Source organism: Pinus tabuliformis, chromosome X, assembly GCF_031772625.1.
Source record: "Pinus tabuliformis cultivar Carrire ecotype Pingquan chromosome X, CPIR1, whole genome shotgun sequence".
Classification (NCBI taxonomy): Eukaryota; Viridiplantae; Streptophyta; class Pinopsida; order Pinales; family Pinaceae; genus Pinus; species Pinus tabuliformis.
In genome coordinates, this window is record NC_142308.1 from 97436062 (window position 1) to 97461119 (window position 25058).

Here is a 25058-nt window from a genome sequence, read left to right on the forward strand (position 1 = left end):
CTCCAAGGACAATTTCCAGGTTAGTTTCTTTCTCTATCAGATTATGGAGAACTTCTTTGTAACCAGTGAAGTGCCTTGAAGCACCATTATCAATGAGCCAAATTCCCATTGAGTTCGAAGGAGCAGAGGTAGATAGAGCAGCTGGTAGATAATATTCATCTTTCTTATTTTCAACAATGTTGGATTCATACCTGGAATGTCTAACCTTCTTGAATGGTTGCCCTCTTCCTTGATTTCTAGCACTCCTTTTACCCTTTGCTATTGAATTTTCCATTCCTTTGATTTCCATGAGAGGGATTTTGATCATCGTCTCAGTGTGAGTCCTTTCTATCAGGGCACTCGCTTGCATAGTGACCTGCTTTATCGCAAATGTAACATCGTCCTTTTCTTCCACCCTTAGGTCTAACTTTTTTTTTGATTTAGACTCGGAGTTATTTCTTTTCTTAGCATGAGAAGAAAAGGAAGCAAGAGGACCTTTAGGCATAGGCATTTCTTGCTCTTCTACCCTTGTTTCTTCTTAAATGCATCTAGCCATTAATTCCCTGAAACCAGGAATTACATTATTGTTCAGAAGAGTAGTCCTGAACACATACCATTCAGATGGTAATCCTCCAAGAGTTGTGAGTGCCATTTCCTTATCAGTAATAGTATCCCCAATAGATAGGAGATCATTCCTGATCTCGATGATTCTTAAGAAGTATGCTTGCATACTCTCATCTTTGCCCTTCTTAATTTCCTTCAGCGTATTTCTACTTGATTTGCATTATTAACTTTAAATAAACTCACCAGTATATCGTATATTTCCTTGGAGGTGTCCAGGTCGAAGATGTAGGCCACCAAGCACTTGTCGATAGAATCTCGGATGATCTTCTTTGTTTTGACCTCGTCGGTTTTCCATTTGTTTCTGGCAGTAGCGGGTGCATTTGATGGATGCTCAACAATATTGCCTCTCACATGGTCCAACACTCGATCTTCTAAGGTTAGATCGATAGACATCTTCCATCCATGATAGTTAGCTTTCTCACGGAGCTTGTCTTCGATAGGGAAGAGTGTTGAGGATCCCATAGTTCTTTTAGGATAGCCTTGCCAATCTTCTCTTCAGTGATTGCTCTTGCTCTTTCTTGGGCTTTTTCTTCACCTCAGCTCTGAAACCATGTTAAGTTATGGTATGTTCTATGCTTATAACAGTTTACTTATCTTTCTTATTATTATCCATATATTAGCAATCACATGTACATAAAGTAATGTGCAGATAGAACATTAAATGATTGACAGAAAACAAGCCAAGACAAGAGACAAAAGATGTGGTGGCTAGCCAAGGACAAACCCCAATGTGGGGAAACCCTTTGATCAAATCTTCATTTATCTTCAATAATTCAGCAGAGAGAAATAATACATAAATCTCATTTACATCAGCAACAACAAACCCTAGATCAGCCAAACTATGGCAGACAATATCTTGTAAACCGACTGTCGGAACGACTTGATTCCACCACCAAAAAATGCGGCTTTCAGAGGAGATCCAGATGGACCTACAGTGCAGTTCTAAGGATGGAGTCTTCTAGTCAACGCTGGTCAAACTTTGGTTCTGCAGTTGCTGCCCTAGAATTGCATCCTTCCTTCCACATGTGTGAGAGAGAGTCTCTTTTCTGCGTAGTAGAGAAGAGCCTCTTTTCTGCGCAGGAGAGAAAGAGAGATGTGATGACATGAGTGAGTGAAAATGAGGAAGAGACCTCCTATATTTATACACAACTGTTGATGTTTGAATAGATGCGACTGTTGGGCTTCTGAGCCTACATGAGTTGTAGGTCGACTTGATAATTATTCCATAATCAAAATAAATTCATATCTCCATAAATACTTATCGGAATCAGATGATCTTTAAATCAACCCTACACCTCTCGATGAGAGGAATCTAATAAAAATATTATCAGCCATGAATAAGATGACCCACATGGAGTTCCGCCCTAGTTGCCAATTTTAACAATCTCTCCTTTATCTCTTTATCTCACCCCCCCGCAACTACACGTGCTCTCTCACTCCATATATATCAATCTCTCTGTGCCTCGCTCCCTCCCTCCCACCATCTCTCTGTCCCTCCCTCCCTCCCACCATCTCTCTCTTCTTCCCTCTCTTCATCTTCCATCAATATCTCTATCTCCCTTTGTCTCTCTATATCACCCCCAAAACATACACTCTATTTCTCCAATCTATCTATCTATCCCTCCATCCTCCTCTCCCTCTCTTTCTCTCTCTTCCCCTTCTCTCCCTCTCCCTCGCTTCTATCTCTCTTTTGTCCTGTAGTCCTCTCTCGCTCTCTCTCCATCTTCCTTATCACTCCATCTCTCTCTCTCCACCTTTCTCTCTCTATGCCTTTCTTCTTACCTCCCTCTCTCCCCCTCAAAATTCGTCTCTCTTTCCCTCCCTCTCTCCACTCTCACATCCTCTCTCTTCCTCTCTCTCCCATTCCCTCTCACCTCTCTCTCTTCACCCTCCAACTATGTTATTATATCCCTCCATATCTCCTTTTCTCTCCCTTTCTCCCACCTTATCTCTATCTCTCTTTCTTTATCTCTTTATCTCACCCCCAAACATACACTTTCTCTCTCCATCTCTCTTGTCACTCCCTCCCTCTCTCCACTTCTCACTCTCTATGTCTTTCTTCTTCCCTCCCTCTCTCCTCCTCTCTCTCAATTCCTCTCTCTCTTCCTTCCTCTCTATCCCTTTCTCTCCTACCTCCCTCTCTCTTCCCCCATCACTCTCTCTCTCTCTTCCCTCCAATCCTCTCTCTTCCCCCATCACACACACTCTCTCTTTGCACTCCAATCCTCTCTCTTCCCCCATCACTCTCCTCCTATCTCTCAAGTCCTCTCTCTCATCCTTCCTCTCTCTCTCTTTCTCTCCTACCTTCCTCTGTATTCCCCCATCTCTCTCTCTCTCTCCAATACTCTTTCTCTCTCTCTCGCTTTTCCCTCCAATCCTCTCTCTCTCTCTCTCTATGTTACTATATCCCTCCCTCTCTTCTTCTCTCCCTCCTCTCCATCTCTCCTTCTTTGTCTCTTTATCTCACCCCTAAACATACACACTTTCTCTCCATCTCTCCCTTGCCACTCCTTCTCTCTCTCCACTTCTCACTCTCTATGTCTTTCTTCTTCCCTCTCTCCTCCTCCAACTCCATATATCTATCCCTCCCTCTATCCTCCTCTCTCTCGTCCTTCCTCTCTCTCCCTTTCTCTCTTACCTCCCTCTCTCTTCCCCCATCTCTCTCTCCCTCTCTCTCTACCATCCAATCCTCTCACTATCTCTCTCCCTCTTTCTCTTCCCCCTCCATCTTTGTGTATCCCTCTCCCTCTCTCACCCTTATCTACCTTTCTCACTCCTCTCTCCCTCTGTCTCTTCATTTCTCCTCTCCCCTCTCCTTCAGTTTATCTCCATCTCTCCCTTGTCACTCTTCCTATCTCTCCAACTCTATCACTCTATGCCTTTGTTCTTCCCTCCCATATATATATCTAGAGTTAATATATATCATGACATATTAATATATATTATAATATAACAAATTTAATATTGTATTAATCTAAAGTTATTAAATTTAATAATATTACTATTATAATATATTAATATGAACATTAGATTTAATAATAATAATAATAATAATAATCTTTTAGTATTAATATTACCGTTAATAATGTTTTTTTGCATGGTATTAATAATAATTTGGCCCATATGCTTGGTACATAATTAGATGTTGATTTCTAATCCTATTTGATATATTTTTATTCATTTACCATACCTCTTTTATAAATATGGTATTTGGCCCATGGTATTTATCCCATGGTATTAAAATGGTATTTGGCCCATAGACTTCACCTAAATAAAACCTCTTTTTTAAAGTTTTCTTTAAATATAAAGAGATTTATGGAGTAAATATAAAAAGTGGTTTTATTTATTTACCATACCTCTAGTTTATTTATAATTTTATTTATTTACCATACCTATGGAGTAAGTATAAAAATAGGTTTTATTTATTTACCATACCTCTGGTTTATTTATATTTTTATTTATCTACCATAAAAAAATTTAAGTGTCCGTAAACCTCTTTATATTTTAAATTTATACTATGTTTATACATAATAATAATTAGATTGATTTTTAAATAGGCCATGTTAAATATTAAACATTACATGTTAAATGTTTACCTTTACATGTTTACATCTTTACGTGAGATCTACCCACATACTGATCCGAACTTAAACAAAAACACAACAACTTATAGATATACTCATAAACATAGAGATGTAGTAAAAAAATACTGAACTATGCTTACAAACATAATGGAAATAAGATAGCTCGGGTGATGGTAGCTTATCTCTGACAAGAGATGTAGTGGTTACATGCCTCTGAACTGAGTTACAATGAGGCTCAAAAGCCTTTTTATTATTTAACAATAAGAGAAAACCCTAACCCGAAGAGATGTAACACCAAGAGTTTATGGGCCCCGTTGAGGTTATTTGGGCATCCAACTTCCCGGGGTTGTAACTTGGTCATATTATTTTTGTTTGATACATATGGTACCTCGTTGGAAAGATCTCTCCGAGGAATAAAACTACTGACATGGTTACCTCCATAATCACCAGAATGAATTTTGCCAAAAAAACGCTGCTTGGGGCCTCAAAATGGCTCCAGAAGTTTAGGACCCGAAAAAATTCCAAATATAGTAAACTATGCTACAATTAAGGACTCTGAAAAACTAAAAGAACAATGGTGAGGGTCCAAGTGGAATAGGCGGGTGGCCATCAATATCCACCGGGATCAGTCCTCCCCCCTTAGGAAGCAATGGACCGCATTGCGTTGAGTTCCTCCATGAGATGAGGAGACTTCTGCTGAACTTTGTCCCTGGTGAGCCATTTTCCTTGGTGAAGGAGTTGGTATGCTTTGAAAAATCGATATAGTTGTATCCTCTGTTGCCGAGTGTTATTGATCTGTGTGTCCATGATTTGATTAGTTGTGGCCTCTTCCATGCAGTCCAGATTGAGCTCTGTTGGTGTGAGCTGTTCTGCAATGTCAAATGTGTCCAATAATGGTGGAAAGTATGGCTGAAGGCAATCTACATTGAATAATGGGTGTAGACCAAGGAACGGTGGGATGCTAAGCTTAAAGGCATTGTCCTCGACAGCCTTGGTAATGGTGTATGGCCCATATTAGAGCAGGCAAAGCTTGCGGTGGGGTCTAGCAAGGCGCTCCTTCTGCAAATTTAGCCAAACTTTGTCACCCACCTCTAATTTGTGTGGCACTCGATGCTGATCATGGTGCTGCTTGTACTTAGCATTGTCCAATATATCATGGACCTATTGGAGAATGTGTTGAATGCGCTCAGTGAAGCTGTTATCCCTTTCAGCTTCGGATTGCACGTGAGCCAAATCTACCTGAGTGGCTGCAAATGGTATGGCCACATTAATGGGGCATAATGGCTGAAATCCCAGCCTTACCTGAAAGGGGATGTGGCCTGTTGAGATGTGGAGAGCTCTGTTGTATTTGTGTTGGACATAGGGGAGACTTTCATCCCACATATGTGGATGCTTCGAGTTGTACATGCACAGAATGTGTACGATCATCGTATTGACAAACTCTGTTTGGACATCAGTTTGGGGATGGAATGTCTTGGACTTAGTGAGTTTTGTATCTAGCATCAACTAGAGACTTGACCAAAATGCACTCAGGAATCTGTTATCTTGATATGAGATAATGGACTGTGGGAACCTAAAGTGTACCCACACTCATTGAAAGAAGGGCTTAGCAGTGGCCTCTGCTGTGATACTCTTCTTGCAAGCTGCCATGATGGCCATCTTAGAGAATCTGTCGACGACCACGAAAACACAATCGTTGTCATGCTTAGTAGAAGGAAGGACCAACATATAATCCATGGAGACTGATTCCCAAGGCTGACCAAGAGTAGGTAGAGGAGTATACAGGCCTTGCTTCTTGATGGTTGGTTTGGCAATGGCACAGGTGGCACAGGATCTAATGTACTTCCCAACATCTTGATGAAGTTTCGGCCAATAAAAATACTTCTACAATACCGCCACGGTTTTCTCTACTCTGAAATGTCCAACGACCTGACTATAGTGCTCCTCCCAAATCATATTGGCATTCTCACTTGAAGGAACACACATGTGTCCCAAGTGGCATAACAGTGCATCCTAAAGGTGAAAATTTAGAACTTTCTTCCCTTCCAGGAGTGTTTGGTATATGCTACTGAATTTTGGATCGCTCTTGTAAAGATGCGGCCACCCTGATGTCTCGTGCCCACAGGAGTCAAGCACAGTGATTAGCGCCATGACTGGTGGTCGACTGAGGCAGTCAACGACATTATTGGTGCTGCCCTTCTTATACTTAATGTTCAAATGGAGTTGTTGCAGATAGGTGGACCATTTTTGATGACGATCGTTCTACAACTTCCTTTGTGTCTGTATGAACTATAGAGGCCAATGGTTTGTGTGGATGATTGTTTCCTTCCCCAGAATGTAAGGCTTCCATTGACAGCATGAATACACAATGGAATACATTTCTTTGTCGTAAGTGGGGTACTTTCGGACTGTGTCTGAAAGTGTCTCATTGTGATAAGCCACTGGATGCCCATGTTGAGTAAGAACTGCACTAACAGCATAGTCAAAGGCATCTGTCTCAATCTCAAATGGTTGTTGTAGGTTTGGTAATGTGAGCATTGGTGCAGAACAGATGCAATTATTCAACTCGAAGAATGCCCACTACTGGGTTTCTGACCAAAAGAAATTGGCTTTCACTCTGCCCTTGGTGACTTGACTTAAAGGCCAAGTGATATGAGAGAACCCCAACACGAACCTACTATAGAAATTGGCAAGAACCAAAAATCTGCAGAGCTCTGTTAGAGTGGTTCTGGCTGGCCAATCTCGAATGACTTGTATCTTGAATGGGTCCACATGTACACCCTGATCATCAATGATGTACCCCAGATATTGAACCTGGGTCAGGCCAAAGGTACATTTCTCCAAGTTAGCACACAACTTGTGTTGTCGAAGGGTTTGAAGGACCTGTCATATAGGGTGGAGGTGCTCTTCCCAACTTTGGTTGAAGATCAAGATGTCATCTAAGTACGCCACCATGAATGCATTGGTGAAGGGCCGCAAGATGTCATCCATCAGTCTCATGAAGGTTGCAGAGGCATTCGTCAATTTTAACAACATGACCAACCATTCAAAAAGGCCCTCCTTGGGTTTGAAGGAAACCTTCCACACATTAGAGGGCTTGATAGGCACCTGGTGATAACTTGATTTCAAGTCAATCTTGCTGAAATATTTGGCTCCCTTGAGCTGGTCCAGAAGGTCATCAATCTGTGGGATTAGGTACCTATTCCAGACAGTGATCTTGTTCAGCACCTGATAGTCAATAAAGAGCCTCCAAGTCCCATCCTTTTTCTGTACCAATACAATTAGGCTCCCATAGGGTGATGAGCTTGGCCTGATGTTGCCTTTCTGCAGTAGTTCCTGAATCTACCTCTTGATCTCATCGTTCTCCAAAACAGAGCATCGATAGATCGGTCCATTGGGTAGTGGCGCGCCCACGGTCAGATCGATGGAGTGCTTGACCTGATAGTGCAGAAGTACCCCTGTGAGTGAGGCGAAAATGTCCCTATATTCTGCGATGACCTTGTCCATCTATTGCTGCTGTGCAGAGGAGCCCTTCGTGGAAGCCGTGGCCATAAACTTCTTGTTGCCTTGGGGGTGAATCATAAGGAAAATGAATTTCCTAGTATGGGAAATGATCATACTGCATTGCTTTTTAGTGATAAAGCGATAGCGGTAGGCGGGGCTACCTCCGGTATCTTGTACAACTTATTAGCCAAAGTAATAATCACATAGCAAGGTCTAGACTCATATACAACATATCGCTTCCACAAGTATGGTTGTCCCAACAATACTTCAGAAACTTCAAGAGGAGAAAAGTCACACAATACCTCATCCGTGAAGGGCTTGATGCTATAGGGAATGTGACACTACTGGCTGATGCGAAGATCTCGTACTTGGTGAAGCCACCCGATGGTGTAAGGCTGTGGATGTGCTGTAGTCTTTAGGCCCATCCGCTTCATGACTTCTGCTGAAATGAGGGTGGTGTAAGGCTATGGATGTGCTGTAGTCTTTAGGCTCATCCGCTTCACGACTTCTGTTGAAACGAGGTTCTTTTGGCTCTCGCTGTTGACATTGAACTGCAGCGGAGAACCCTTCAATCACATCTGTGAGTGGAAGAGGTGTTCCCCCTCCTCTGGATCTTCAGGCTCAATTTTTTGGATCCTTGTGGTGGCCATGGCGGCACTGGGCTCCACATCAATGATCTACTTCCCTTTGTGTTAAGTTATGGTATGTTCTATGCTTATAATAGTTTACTTATTTTTCTTATTATATTCCACCGATTAGCAATCACATGTACATAAAGTAAAGTGCAGATAGAACATTAAACGATCGACAGAAAACAAGCCAAGACAAGAGACACAAGATGTGGCGGCTAGCCAGGGACAAACCCCATAATGTGTGGGGAAACCCTTTGATCAAATCTTCTTTTATCTTCAATAATTCAGCAGAGAGAAATAGTACAATAAATCTAATTCATATCAACAGTAGCAAACCCTATATCAGTAGCATCAACATTAGCGGCTTCATTATCAAACTAGGGCAGACGATATCTCACAAACCCACTGTCGGATTGACTTCATTCCACCACCAAAAGTTTCGGCTTTCAGAGGAGGTTCAGATGAACCTACAACGCAGTTCCAAATACGAGATCTTCTAGGCCACACAAGTCAATCTTTACTTCTGCAGTTGCAGCTTCAGTTTCAGCAGTTTCCGGCTTCAAACTAGGGCAGTCGATATCTTGCAAACCGTTCGTCAGATTGACTTCATTCCACCACCAAAAGTTGCGGCTTCCAGAGGAGGTTTAGATGAACCTACAGTGCAGTTCCAAAGAGGAGATCTTCTAGGCCACGCAAGTCAATCTTTACTTCTGCAGTTGCAGCTTCAGTTTCAACAGTTTTCGGCTTCAAACTAGGGCAGTCGTTATCTTGCAAACCGTTCGTCAGATTGACTTCATTCCACCACCAAAAGTTGCAGCTTTCAGAGGAGGTTCAGATGAACCTATAGTGTAGTTCCAAAGAGGAGATCTTCTAGGCCACGCAATTCAATCTTTACTTCTGCAGTTGCAGCTTCAAATTCAACAGCTTCCGGCTTCACATGTGTGAGAGAGAGAGACCCATTTCAGCGCAGTAGAGAAGAGACTCATATCTGCGTAGTAGAGAGAGAGAGAGATGTGATGAGATGAGTGAGTCTAAATGAGGAAAAGTCCTCTTATATTTATACACAACGTTGGTGGGTGAATAGATGCGACTGTTGGGCTTCTGAGCCTACATGAGTTGTAGGTCGGCTTGATAATAATTCCATAATCAAAATAAATTCATATCTCCATGAATACTTATCGGAATTGGATGATCTTTATATCAATCCTACACCTCTCGACGAGAGGAATCTAATAAAAATATTATTAGCCATGAATAAGATGACCCATATGAAGATTTTCCCTGGTTGCCAATTTTAACTCTCCCTCTCAACCATGGAGAACTTCATCTGCAATCTGTCTATCGGTCCTTACTATTCATCCATCAAATGCACTGCCTTGTACAGCCTGACCCTTGCCCTGCTCTGCTCTATTTTGCCTGTTCTGCTTTGTCTTGTTCTGCCCTGCACTGATCTGTACTGTTTTATTCTGTTCTGCTCTGCTCTTGCATTGTTATGTTCTACTATGCTTTTGTCCGAATTATGAAGAAGAAGAAATGATTGAGGATGTATCATACTGACTCAAAGTCAGTCTCAGAGTATGTACCACTGGTCCCAGACTAGTCTCAACCAACCCAAAGTCAGCGTCATAGTGAGTACAACTCTAATGATCCCAGACCAATATCATCCTCCACTGACTCAAAGTCAGTCTCAGAGTATGTACCACTGATCCCAGACCAGTCTCGACCGACCCGAAGTCAGCGTCATAATATGGTACAACTCCTACCACTGGTCCCAGACCAATATCATTGATCCCAGATCAATGGAGGTTATCCTAGCGTAGGGAGTACGATAGTTACAATGATGCGTCCATTGGTACTACTATGGTCCCTAACTTCATTTCCATGCTCATTGATCAGATGAGAGGTACTTCCCATGAGTCCCAGACTGCATGGGTAGGATGCCTCGACAGGAGAACTAATCAATCCTGTCCTCACAGGAGAACACATCAATCTTGCTACAATTGCCATGGAGAACACATCAATCCAGGCCTCACAGGAGAACACATCAATCTTGCTACAATTGCCATGGAGAACACATCAATCCAGGCCGCCATGGAGAACACATCAATCCAAGTCTCAGAGGAGAACACATCAATCCTGCTATAATCACCATGGAGAACACATCAATCCAGGCCTCACAGGAGAACTAATCATCCTGCTACACAGGAGAGAGAATCATCCTGTTCCACAAGAGAGCGAATCATCTTGTCCCACAAGAGAGCGAATCATCTTGTTCCAGTGTGCACCACCAGGGGAGGGTGAGTCACCCTGTGGTCGTATGTTGCTCCAGTAATAACCGCAAGTCCTCAGAGCTCCCAGAGCTCAATGTATGCAACATGCAGGACCCTTGTACAAGGGTTTCTTACATACTCCAAGTCGTTTGGGAAAATCACAGATTAGATCTTTCCTCGGGGCTTTGACAAGGTGTATCAACCTGTACATCATCTTAATGTGATGGAGCCTCCTTGCTCATCAACTTACCATATCCAAGATGATGTCTATCTGCTGGAGCAATCGATGAATACGGGATTCCTCAATAATCGAATCCCACCTCTGGTTGTTATAGAGAATCACAATGGTATCCAATGTAAATCCAAACAGCTCACTGAAGAGCTTTCACAACCAGACTACCTCACACGAGGTTATGCTAGCAACAATATATCCTACTTCGGCGGTGCTCAAAGCTACTGACTTTTGCTTCCTGCTCATCCAGGATATCGAAGCAGATCCCAAGGTGAAACAGCACCCGAAAGTGCTCTTACGGTCCACCACACTGCCTGCTCAATCAACATCAGTATATCCAAGTAGTCTCACATCTCCGACAGTGTATCTTAATCCATGAGAGTTTGTGTCTTGAAGACATCTCAGAAGATTCCTGGCATTAATCCAGTGAGGCTCAACCAAATATGAGCTCACAATGCTATCTGCAAAAAATATGTTCGGACGGAGGTTCACCAAGAACATCAATGCGAATGTGTTTATGAAACTCGGAGGCATTTCCCAAATCTGGTCCGACGTCACTACCATATAACTTCTAAAAGTTAAGATCCTCGAGGTAGTCACAGGCTTGCAGTCCATCATACCAAATCTTTCCAATATCTTTACCACATATTTCCCTTGAGATAGGAAAATTTCCCTTGGCTTCTGCCATACTTCAAGTCCTAGGAAGTAGTGCATCAGTCCTAGGTCTTTTATTTCAAATTCAGAGGCCAGCTCCCTCTTACATTTGTGAATGAGAGGGTCTGCACCTGTTAGAAAGAGGTTATCCACATACAATACCAGTATGAGAGGCTTGTCATCTTCAACCTTAAAGTAAAGGTTAGGATCGGCTTCACTCCTAGTGAATCCCAGCTTCATCAAGTAGCTATCGATCCTCTCATACCATGCTCGGGTTGCTTGCTTCAACCCATAGAGAGCTTTCTTCAACCTGCATACATGAGATTTTCGATCATAAATCTCAAATCCTTCGGGTTGCTCCACGTAGACCTCTTCTTTGATCGAGCCATGCAAGAACGCAGTCTTGACATCCATCTAATGTAGGTTCCATCCTAGTGAAGCGGCAAGGGCTATGATCGAGTGGATGGTCGTATATCTGGCAACAGGTGCAAATATCTCATCATAGTCTATACCTTCCTTTTGGGAGAAACCTCGAGCAACAAAACGAGCCTTATACTTTTCCGTGCTTCCATCTGCTGCATGCTTTATCTTGTAAAGCCATTTTGAAGTAACAATTGTCTTGTCCAGGGTCTGGGAACTACTTCCCAGACATCATTCTCCATAATAGACTCATATTCTACGGTCATAGCAACCTTCCATACTTGATGCTTGACGGCATCTGAGAATGACGAAGGCTCATTTTGTATGATCGTGCTCATGATGGTCAGGTATCCTTGATACCTATTAAGTTTCTTACTTTGACGGAAGGTTCCTCAGGGTGCAGCATGTCCTTTAGCATCATCAAGTATCCCCCTAAGCCATGAAGGCCTCTTCCTAGAAGAGGAAGGTTCATGTGGATGAGAATCTATCAGATCCATGGGTTCTTCTACATCAGGCATTGATTCATCATCCTTTTCTTTCGGTTCCCTGGTGTTGGCTTCTTGAGAGCTCCTCAAAGTCAAAAGATTGTTCACCTTGCGATGAACTTTTCTTTAGGAGTCTTGGAACCCAATGCTTGATGAGGGCATCAATTTTGTACATATACGACGGTGATTGTAGTTTCAACCCATAGAAACATCAGAAGTCTTTGATCATGTAGCATGGCCCAGACAACTTCCATCATTGTGCGGTTCTTCCTTCCCACCACACCATTCTGCTCAGGAGTATGTGGTGTAGTAGTCTCCCTCTTAATGCCACTCTCAGGTATGCCTGAGTGAACCAATTGTAATATATCAGAGGTCGTGCTTTGGCTTGAGGGGAATGGTCCCCTTTTGAGCTTTCCTTCAGCACATCTTGGACATACACCTTCATTCTCTATTCAGAATTCGGGCATCCCTATCACCATTTGTCTTACACGGAGTATAGCTTTATAATAAAGGGGGGAAAACCTCTAATGCCAAAGTTCGGACTGAAGAGATGTGTCATAAGACATGACACCTAGCAGACTTCCATTGACATGATATAATGAATCAACACTAAACCCAAGAGTAAAGGCATCTTTAACATTATTTTTCCATATACATGCCTTGCCATCGCTGAAGGTTACCTTGTAGCCTTTGTCTTCCGTTCCCGAGATGGACATTAGGTTCGTTTTGAGGTCAGGTGCATTTAATACATCCTGGAATTTCTGGCCTTCTTGAATGCTTGTCCTCTTCCTTGATTCCCAGCTCTCCTCTTACCTTTGCTGTTGAATTTGTCATTCCTTTGATTGCCATGAGAGGGATTTTGATCATCGTCCTAGAGTGAGTCCTTTCTATCAGGGCACTCCCTTGCATAGTGACTTGCTTTATCGCAAATGTAACATCGTCATTTTCTTCTAGCCTTAGGTCCAACCTTTCCTTTTGATTTAATCCCGGAATTATTTCTTTTCTTTGCATGAAAAGAAAAGGCAGCAGGAGGACCTTTAGGCATGGGCATTTCTTACACTTCTTCCCTTGTTTCTTCTTGAATGCATCTAGCCATTAATTCCTCGAAACCAGGAATTACATTATAGCTCAGAAGAGTAGTCCTGAACACATACCATTCATATGGTAATCCTTCAAGAGTTGTGAGTGCCATTTCTCTGTCAGTAATAGTTTCCCCAATAGATAGGAGATCGTTCTTGATCTCGGTGATTCTTAAGAAGTATGCTTGCATACTTTCATCTTTACCCTTCTTGATTTCCCTCAACGTATTTCTAAGAAACAAAACTTGATTTGCATCATTAACTTTAAATAAACTCACCAGTCTGTCGTAGATTTCCTTGGAGGTGTCTAGATCAGAGATGTAGGCCACCAAGCGCTTGTCGATAGAGTCCCGGATGATCTTCTTTGTTTTGACTTCTCCATTTTTCCATTTGTTCCAGGCAGCAACAAATGCATTTGATGAAGGCTCAACAATATTGCCTCTTACATGGTCTAGCACTCCTTGATCTTCAAGGGTTAGATTGATAGACATCTTTCATCCGTGATAGTCAGCTTTCTCACGGAGCTTGTCTTCGGCAGGAAAGAGTGATGAGGACCCCATAGTTCTTTTAGGATAGCCTTGCCAATCTTTTCTTCAATGATTGCTCTTGCTCTTGCTCGGGCTTTGTCTTCACCTCAGCTTTGATACCATGTTAAGTTATGGTATGTTCTATGCTTATAACAGTTTACTTCTTTTTCTTATTATATTCCACTGATTAGCAATCACATGTACATAAAGTAAAGTGCAAATAGAACATTAAACGATCGACAGAAAACAAGCCAAGACAAGAGACACAAGATGTGGCGGCTAGCCAGGGACAAACCCCACAATGTGTGGGGAAACCCTTTGATCAAATCTTCTTTTATCTTCAATAATTCAGCAGAGAGAAATAGTACAATAAATCTGATTCATATCAGCAGTAGCAAACCCTAGATCAGTAGCATCAGCATTAGCGGCTTCATTATCAAACTAGGGTAGACGATATCTCACAAAACGACCGTCGGATTGACTTCATTCCACCACTAAAAGTTTCGGCTTTCAGAGGAGGTTCAAATGAACCTACAACGTAGTTCCAAATAGGAGATCTTCTAGGCCACGCAAGTCAATCTTTACTTCTGCAGTTTCAGCTTCAGTTTCAGCAGTTTCCGGCTTCAAACTAGGGCAATCGATATCTTTCAAACAGTTCGTCAGATTGACTTCATTCCACCACCAAAAGTTGCAGCTTTCAGAGGAGGTTCAGATGAACCTACAATGAAGTTCCAAAGAGGAGATCTTCTAGGCCACGCAAGTCAATCTTTACTTCTGCAGTTGCAGCTTCAGTTTCAGCAGTTTCCGGCTTCAAACTAGGGCAGTGGATATCTTGCAAACTGTTCGTCAGATTGACTTCATTCCACCACCAAAAGTTGCGGCTTTTAGAGGAGGTTCAGATGAACCTACAACGCAGTACCAAAGAGGAGATCTTCTAGGCCACACAAGTCAATCTTTACTTCTGCAGTTGCAGCTTCAAATTCAACAGCTTCCGGCTTCACATGTGTGAGAGAGAGAGACCCATTTCAGCGTAGTAGAGAAGAGACTCATATCTGCGCAGTAGAGAGAGAGAGATGTGATGAGATGAGTGAGTCTAAATGAGGAAAATTCCTCTTATATTTATACACAACGTTGGTGGGTGAATAGATGCGACTGTTGGGCTTCTGAGCCTACATGCGTTGTAGGTCGGCTTGATAATAATTCCATAATCAAAATAAATTCATATCTCCATGAATACTTATCGGAATTGGATGATCTTTATATCAATCCTACACCTCTCGATGAGAGGAATCTAATAAAAATATTATTAGCCATGAATAAGATGACCCACATGAAGTTTTGCCCTGGTTTCCAATTTTAACACTTTGTCAATCCCCTTATCGGGTTCTGATTCAGAGTCGGAACCTGCGTCTCATTTGGAAGCCTTCATCTAAGCCACCAGTGACTTCTTAGACCAACACTCGCTTGTATTGTGACTGGAGATCTTATGGAACTCAGACCATTTTCCCGTATCCTTCTTCGTCTTCATGGTGTTGTTCTTTACTTGTGGCTTCAATGGATTGTCTTGGGTAGTCCCATCTTGGCTTGGTCCCTTGTTCTATGGGTTGGGGGTGCCTTTTCTTGGCTTTGGATTCACAGATCCAATGTCCCGCTTCTTTTTTTTAAACTTCTGATCAATATTTACAACATACCGATACGCCATGCCGAGCGCAGAAATGTCTAGGAACTCCATCTCGTCCTAGATGTACTTGTGTAGATAGATGCAGTACTTGGGCACCAAATGCCACTTAGTACCCTTGATACCCAGCTTCGTGCGAAGGGTATGGAAATTATTTGTGAACTTCGACACATCTTGGTCCCTTCCCTACTGTAGCATGGTCCACATTATGTATTTATCTTCATAGGGTAATACTATTCTTTGATGGCATCTCAGAAAGAATTACAAGTGAGTGTAGCTGAAAAAAATGAGGGTTCACTCTCATCCTTTTGTTCGCAGTAGGTTTCCCACCAGTCCTTGATGTGTGGCACAACTTTGAGAAGTGCAAACATAATCTTTTCCTGATTAGAAAAGTCATGAACTGAAAAATATCCTTCCAATATATTTAACCATTTATCTACGATGTCTACATCTATGAGGCATTCGAATATGGGAATATCGAAGTTAACTTGTACCTTAAAAGGAGTGTCGCCTCTAGAGTGGCTGCTGGATGAAGATGCATCACCTGTGGGTAACAGTTGAAGGATCTAGGAAAAGTTATCCATCATTGCGTCCCTCTGTCACTTGAGGGCTTCTTCGAGCAACATTTTGAAAGGATCTCCTGCCCCCTCATCTTTCTTTTCTTCTGCCATGGGAGGTCGTCGGGTTTCGCGAGGTTGATTCTGCAATGGTTCAACTAGATCGAGCCCTAACTCCTTATACCCTGACCTCATTGGGGACATGCAAAGAAAAATAGAAAAAGAGTAGACCACTATGATACCACTGATCCGAACTTAAACAAGAACGTAACAACTTACATATATACTCATAAACATAGAGATGGAGTAAAAAAACACTTCATTTCATTAATAGAAAAATACTGAACTATGCTTAAAAACAGATTAAAATAAGATAGCTCGGGCGATGGTAGCTTATCTCTGAGAAGAGATGTGGCGGCTACATGCCTCTGAACTGAGTTACAATGAGGCTCAAGGGCCTTTATATTATTGAACAATAAGAGAAAACACTAAACAACCAAAAGCCTAACCTGAGGAGATGTAACACTAAGATTTTATGGGCCCCATTGGGATTAGTTGGGCAGCCAAGTTCCCGAGGTCGTAACTTGGTCATATTATCTTCGTTTGATGCGTATGATACCTTATTGGAAAGATCTCTCTGAGGACTAAAACTGTTGATGTGATTACTTATGTAATCACTAATTACGTTTTTGCCAAAAAAATGTTGTTTATGGCCTCAAAATGACTCTGGATGTTTAGGACCCGAAAAACTACCAAAAATAGTAAACTGTACTACAATTAAGGAAACTAAAAAACTGAAAGCAACAATGGTGAGGGTCCAAGTGGAATAAGCGGGTGGCCACCAATATCCACCAGGATCACATACTAGGCGATAGAATGCCTCTCAACGCAACTAGACACATATGTTCATAAGAAATGAAAGATAAAAGAACAGGTCAAGAAAGTAAAAAATCTCGTTATTAATTCTATTTGCATCAATAAACGTATATGCAACAATCTGAATTCATGCAAGAAATTTCATAAATTTAGATGTATATGATACAAAACCAAGTTAAATATTGTAAATGATAATCATTAAAAGATAATTTGATTTGAAATCCAAAAAAATAGAATCAGTCAAATATGGACAGACAAATTATTATCCTTAATATCAACTATCTGAAACATAGTCAAGAGAATGACTTTATCTAAACTTCAGGATTTCTTGAGTCACATTCAAACTAACCACTAAAATTTAAGTAGGTAACAATGAAATACTAAAAATAAAGACAAAAAGCCTTTATATTAAAAATATCTAATATCAGAAACTTACAAAAGATTGTATAAACAAAATTTCAATGTTGCCAGAGGAAAAACTTCATCTATTCTCTCCCTCCTCACTCAATGTCTGATAATGTATTTATCCAAAAAATACCCATACAAAATTATCACATATTGAAAATAGAGATCATGGATCCCACAATCATTGATCAATGTTTATCCCACAGGCTTTGACCTTATAGGTCATATCGACAATACTTTAAAAATAAAAAATTATCACAACTAAAATGTCATGTCAACAAGAAGTAGCAACTAAAAGATTGAATATGGAAATTCAAACTTAGCTAAACATCTTCATAAATTACTTGTAGGATAGTGCATAGATACAATCAACAAACAACATTTATCTAGAATAGTGTCTACAGAGTTTGTGATTCTGTAGCTACTATATATAAAATTGATAAAAATAACAAGCAATTACTCATACCTTTGAAAGATATGAAAATATAAAACCATTGACCCAAACATCAATCATTTGGAAGCAATAAGATTGTGCATATTAGAAGTAGTAATAACATTAACACCAAAAGATCTAATTACTACCTGTTTCTCATCCAACTGTAATTTCTCTTTGAGCTTAGTAACATGTTTATTGTATTGTTCTGTCATGGATTTCATTTGCAACCTAAGCTGTCTATTCTCTTCTTGAAAATTATGAACTTCGTGTTTGAGATAAGGAACTATGATTGTGTACTTCTCCTGCTAGAACCAACTCTGCAAGCATCTATGAGAGTCCTTTCTATTTTATCAATCATTGCTGGACCCAAATGCAGCATTGTCGAATTTTCTGAAGAAAGTGTTATCTTCGACATCTTCAATAAGCTCGGGTTTTGGCTTTTCTTTTTTAGGTGTAGGTTCCTTAGGAATATCTATTTGGACAAGGATGGTTGTGGCTGATCCTGTTTTAGGCCGATTTCTCTTGGCTTGAGAAACCTACGGAGCTAAGTGTTTACTTTTAATCTGGGACAATGTTGTTGTAGCTCTCTCACATTTTGTTGTTTTGTTTGTAGGTTCACGCTAGTTGTAATACACATAGAAGTATGGTTCAGATTCATAGTTTCCATATAGAGTGGGGTCAGGGTTTTGTTTAACAAAACCTATTTTAGTCCTTTTGGCCATATTACGGGTAATTTGAGTGAATATAAAATCTATAGGATCTTCACATGTGCCATTAAACATGCTTAATTTAGATGGTCAGCTAGGGTTTTTAGGTATTTAACTTTGACAAATTGAGGAAGCTAGGGTTTCTAAATAATTTTTGTGAAATGCCTCCTCAACTTCTTTAACCTTTGGCTCAATAATGGTTCAAGGTTTTAAAGAAGCAAAATTCTATCAAGGAAAATCCCTAAAAAAGAAGGCTCAAGACGTAGGGTTTTAATATTTTTCGATGGTGATAGGTATTCATAAGGTCAAGGCTCAAAGTAAAGGGTTTCTAACAATGATATTCAACTAAGCTAAGGCTCATGAAACCCTCAAGAAAGTTTTCAAGTTAAGGGGAAAAGAGGCTAGGGTTTCCCTCTTAGAGCAACACTTAGGGCAAGAGATTTTATGGCTGAAATTTGAGTGGATTCCCACCAAATTGATAGGTTAGTTAGCCTAGAATTTTCTCTTGATGTTTAAGCTCTCAAATCGCCAAAGATCACTCTCCCTAAAATATCACTCCAAGCCCTAGATTTTTTCCATGACCTTAAAAGGACTGAATTTTAGAAGGAATTTATGCATGAAAAATGAGAATGATCACCAAGGACTTGGACTAGTGCCTTATCCTTTATGCATATGGATTCAAGGATGTTCAAGATAAGATAACTCATTTCTAAGGAGGATAAAGTTTAATGCCTTAGGTATCAACTTCTACCATTTACCCATTTCTATGGAAAATGGAATTTGATGGAGAGTTACTAAGAATTCCTCCTCTATGGACATCCATTACATGTTATTCATTGAGTAACATATGCAATTCTCAACTAGATAGCATTTTAAAAATTAATTTTCAACAATTAAGGCACAAATACACATAATCTAGAAGTAGCAATTCCATACATTAGACAATTTCAAAATAATTTCATCAACAATAGGCACTTACAAGATAACATGTAGTATATCCATCCATTCACCAAAAAAATAACTCCAAATACATTCCAAAATAGATTACAAACATCAAAATGCATCCAAGGTACTCCAATAGCCAAGAATGAAACAAGTGCAAGTTCTTTAAATAGGTCTAAATTCTCCAAGTGATGATGATGAGGGAGTGAAATGGCCTCTCTCTTATTTATACATGTTTATTGATCTCTAATTTTAGCCTAAAGCCCCTCAATTCATAAAATAATGGGCTAATATTAGGTGAGGTTACAAGCCAACCTCATAGCCAATGCGAAACATAATAATTAACCCACAAAACAGGCTGAAATGATAACATCATGCATGTGTAGGCCCTTTTAGGGCATGCATTGGGCTCCTCTGGTGCCAACTAGAGTGTACAAGGCTTTGAAAATCAATATTTAGGGGCTGCCCTAAATCTCCATGCAAATCATCTTGCATACCCCAATTTTTTGTTTAGGACAAAATTATTGTCTCATGGGGCTCCCAGTGATAAAATAACTTGGTTCCACTCCAATGATGAGGGCTAAGATGATGGTGCTAGACCTCCCATGTATCAAGGGGTGAGAAAAACCTCATATGGGCCTTGGATCTACTACCAAACCATGTGTACACTAGCTACAACGACTGGGGCACACTGATCCAAGTGCATCATCTCATGAATAATGCAGGGCAAAGTGAAAACTATTGTGGTGTTGTAGATGCCCATGGAATGGAATGATGCTCTGAAAGTGATAAGAGTCCCATAACTCTCAACACTTCACCTATAGGGTGTCATAATGCTCCTCTAGTGGAATTGGGCCCCAATTAATTTTCGTAGCCCATAATGAAAAACACTTTCCAATCACACATAATTTCTAGTGCTTCATCTTCACCATTAGGTACAACAATCATTAGTGCATCTAAGTGAACCAAGCTTTTTAGTTAAGGGAAAATTTAAAATTCACATGGGGCTTCCCTTATAATTTTTTTGGTTTGATCACGTAATAATGTTACCTACCTAGTTAGTAGTGGCTAATAGATGACCTTATTAGGTGTTCCCAAACTCTAAGGGGAAAGACAAGTCCCTGGTACAACCATCAATCAATAGATGGCATGTGAATAATGATGGAACAAAATGGGGATAAAGGGGTCTCAAAGCTAAATTCTATGGTCAAAAGGGTAACAATGACGAGGAAATCCATATATTGGGTGTATATATGTGAGAAGGGAAAAATCATGGATACATGAGTTACCCCGACATTTTTTTTCCACCCTTCTTATTGCCTTTTTCCTTTTCTAGATTTATCTTTGAATTATTGCTCGAGGCTCTAGGAAATGGGAGAATGCTATGAATGATGTGTAGTAGTGGTTACCCCCTTAAAGGTCAGGCAATTCATTGCCCACGAGGGGTTGGGACATGCAAGGGTTCCTTTTATGATGTGGCAGGGCAACATTGGCCTTAAGAACCGGGTGATGGCCATAATGATTAGGGGTATAGCTCTTGTTTGGATTTTTCCCACGGGCTAATATAAATGCCCTGACAATATTTTTCATTTTATAATTTTATTTCTTTTGTTTCTTTCATATGGCCATGATATGATTTTATCTTTGTTTTAGTTGCATCAACCTCTGGGGAAACGTTTCAAGGCATGACCCAAATATGTGGACAAGGGGAGGGGGCTGTTCCAATGCCTTGTGGACCCAATGGTCATGTGGATGTAGATAGAAGAGATTATGAATAAGACTCGTAATGTGCAGAGGGAAGTGATAAATATGGAATTGGAAAATGGGACCACGTTATCAAAATTAGGGTTTCCCAAGTATTCCCCCCTTCCACCCCCCCCCCCAAATCTATGGGCCAATAAGGTAGGTCCCATTGGAATAGGGTTGAAAATTGACCCCCCCATTTAAGATGAGGGATCAAAACCATAATCAAAACACTTCCTTCTTCCAAGTCACCCAATAATCCATGCCATATGCCCAAATGAAAAACAAGCGTAAGCACCCGATCGCACAATGAATAATATATATTTTCAAGATCAGATTTCCCACCTTCTACATGTGCTCTACCAATGGGAAAGGAAACATATGACTAATGTAGGCGGTGAATATAAAGTGGCACATCACATTGTCTACAAGGTGGTTGTCTGAGGGGCTGTTGGTTGCTGCGTGGAAGAAGATGATTAGGAGAAAAGTTCTCCTAGGGGTACCCACTTTTGGTGGGTAAAATTTGGCTCCAACTAGGACATGATCTCACCATAGAGTGCATTACCCATGTAATTGAATGGAGAGGTCATGAGAACTCCAATAATCTCATGGAACATAGGCTTGTATCCTACACATCATAATACAAGTATTGGAAGCATGTGCACTGCCAATGTACTTTTATCACCTATGTTTTTCATAAAGTAATAAATCCATATAAAAAAAATAAATATATTCTAAGTGAAAGTATAATCTACCATGCAATATAGTCTAGCATGAGAACATAATATGATGATAGTAGTTATGCAAAAAACATGTAATACATCATACAATATCATGCATGCTATATTATGCTACTACTAATTGTAGTCATACAACCAATGTAACCAACATATCATCAGATCAACATCATACTTCCTACCCCTATGATCAATTATGATATGAATTTGGAAGAAAACATAATAATTATGACATTGATATGCTAGGTCACAAGGGTGGGAGGTGGGAAAATAAGAGAGCCATACACCATGGAAGGGAGTCATGAATGAAGGGAATGAATCAAGCTTGCACCATAAAATCATTTGTTGTAAATGGAGAATGGAGGAACTAATGATTAAGCTCATGAATCCATTTTTAAGAGCCTCCTTTATGGTGACACGCTTCATGGTGGTCTTGGGGGCATAAGGGAGAAAACAATGGGATGGTTGGCATGAAGGATCCCAACAAGTAGGTTGCTCATTACAAGGATCATATTAAAAATTGGACACCAACACAATTTCATTAGTGATAGTAGGGCTCAATGATGACTCATTTTGATCATGCAGGAGATAAGGACGGAAAAGGTATTTATTCACATCATCATCAGTATCATAGATGGGATCTTTGTCAAAACAATGACTACTGATCTCCATTTTGTCTTTGTCAATATTCATGTAATCTTCAATTCCAACTTCTAGGGAATACATAGGATCACCCTTCGAGGTGCTCATGAGGCTCATTATCCAACTCGACAACCATGGTGTGGCCTTCACTTTCCACAATTCCATTTTCACCATCAATGCTGTAAATTGGATCATCCTCAAAATGCTAGCTACTTCCATCCCACTGTCCCTTATTTATATGCAAGAATTCACAAATATCAACCTATAGGGAATCAATGTGATACCTATTTTCAAGATCTTTAGAGAGAACCTCATCTAATATATTTTCTTGTGCCAAAGAACCACCTTTGTCATGTTATTCAAAATGAGTCAAGGGCTTCACATATATTTCCTCTTCATTACTATCATGGTCAATTCCCCATTTTGCAGTCCAAAATTATTCCATATTTCTTTGATTGGATTGATATTCTATATTTTTTGCTTCATTTGAGTCACCCCAACCCTCCTTTGGCACATCTAGCTCTGGGACCTCTTCAGGGATGGGGTGATATTTCTGGCGACCCTGTTGTGACCTACAATGTATTTCTTGTATAGAATCGCATGAGATGTTGACCGCAAAGTGCTCGTAAGTGAGGTATATGAAAGGGGTGTATGCAGGATTATTTTCATATTCTTGTCACATCTCAAAGATCTCCTTTCCTTACTTGCAACATAAATTCAACAAGAAATTTTTATTGGTGCATCCTTCAACTAGCTACTTGCAACACTCCCTATATTTATTCACTTTTTCTTGAAGTATTTGGAAAGTTTTGGGATCTAAAACTTCATCATAATCTTTGTCATTTCAAGGAAAATAAGGAATGATTTCTTCATCATGAGTACCCCTAGGTTATCCTTCATATGGTCTATTCCTCTAAACCTTGAATAGTAACCAATTTTAGAGTTAGCAGGGTGAATTTCAAGTGTCTTAAAGAATGCTTGCTTCACCCTACAAGCATTAAACCCTAAAGATAAATGAATAAAAAGTGTTTCACTCTTTCATTGGAGTCACCAAATAATTATTTATATTTCTTTTAGGGAAGAAATTAAATATTTTATAAAGGTGGACTTGCTTCTTCCCTAGAAATGACACCAAAATGTTACCACAAAATCTAGCAGGCCTTGGAGACAGAAACCCTACAAGACAAAAGCTAGATATAGTGATAACAACTGGGTAGAGTCCCAATGTCACCTTAGCTAAAACCCTCTACTCTTTATGAAATTTCACCGATGGGAGGAGTTTTGGTAGGAATGAGATAACTTAAAATAGATATGCTAGGTATATGGCACAAAGTGTTCAAGCTAGAGATCATTCAAGAGAGAGGCTAAACAATGGTACAAGGCTTCAAAGAAGAAAAACTCTCTCAAGGAAAAACCCTAAAAAATAAGGCTAAGACCTAGGGTTTTGATATTTTCCGATGGTGATAGGTATTCAGAAGGTCATGACTCGAGGGAAAGGGTTTCTTACAATGATATTCAGCTAAGATAAGTCTCATGAAACCCTTAAGAAGGTCCTCATGTTGAGGGGAAAAGAAGCTAGGGCTTCCCTCTTAGAGAAACACCTAGGGAAAGAGATTTTATGGATTAAATTTGAGTGGATTCCCACCAAACTGATAGGTTAGGTATCCTAAACATATCTCTTGATGTTTAGGCTCTCAAATCACCAAAAATCCCTCCCCCTAAAGTTTTTCTCCAAGCCATATATTTTCACCCTAGCCTTAAAAGGACTGAATTTTAGAAGAAGAAATTCATGGACAAAAAATGAGAATGATCACCGAGGACTTTGACTAGTGCCTTTTACTTTAGGCATATGGAGTCGAGGATGTTCAAGATAAGATAAATCATTTCTAAGGAGGCTAAAAATTGATGCACTAGCTATCAACTTCTGGCATTTACCCACTTCTATGGAAAATGGAATTTGATGGAGAGTTATTAAGAATTCCTCCACTTGGAACATTCATCACATGTTATACAATGAGTAACATATGCAATTCTCAACTGGATAGCCTTTCAAAAATTATATTTCAACAATTAGGGCACAAATAATAATAATATATAAGCAACATCTCCATAAATTGGAAAATTTCATAATAAATTTCATCAACAATAGGAACTTATAATATAACATGTAGTAGATCCATCCATTCACCAAATAAATAACTCTATATAAAATCCAAAATAGCTTTCAAACATCAAAATGCATACAAGATACTCCAATAGTTAAGAAGGGAACAAGTATGATTTCTTTAAAGAGGTCTGAATTATCCAAGTGATTATGATGAGAGAGTGAAATCGCCTCTCTATTA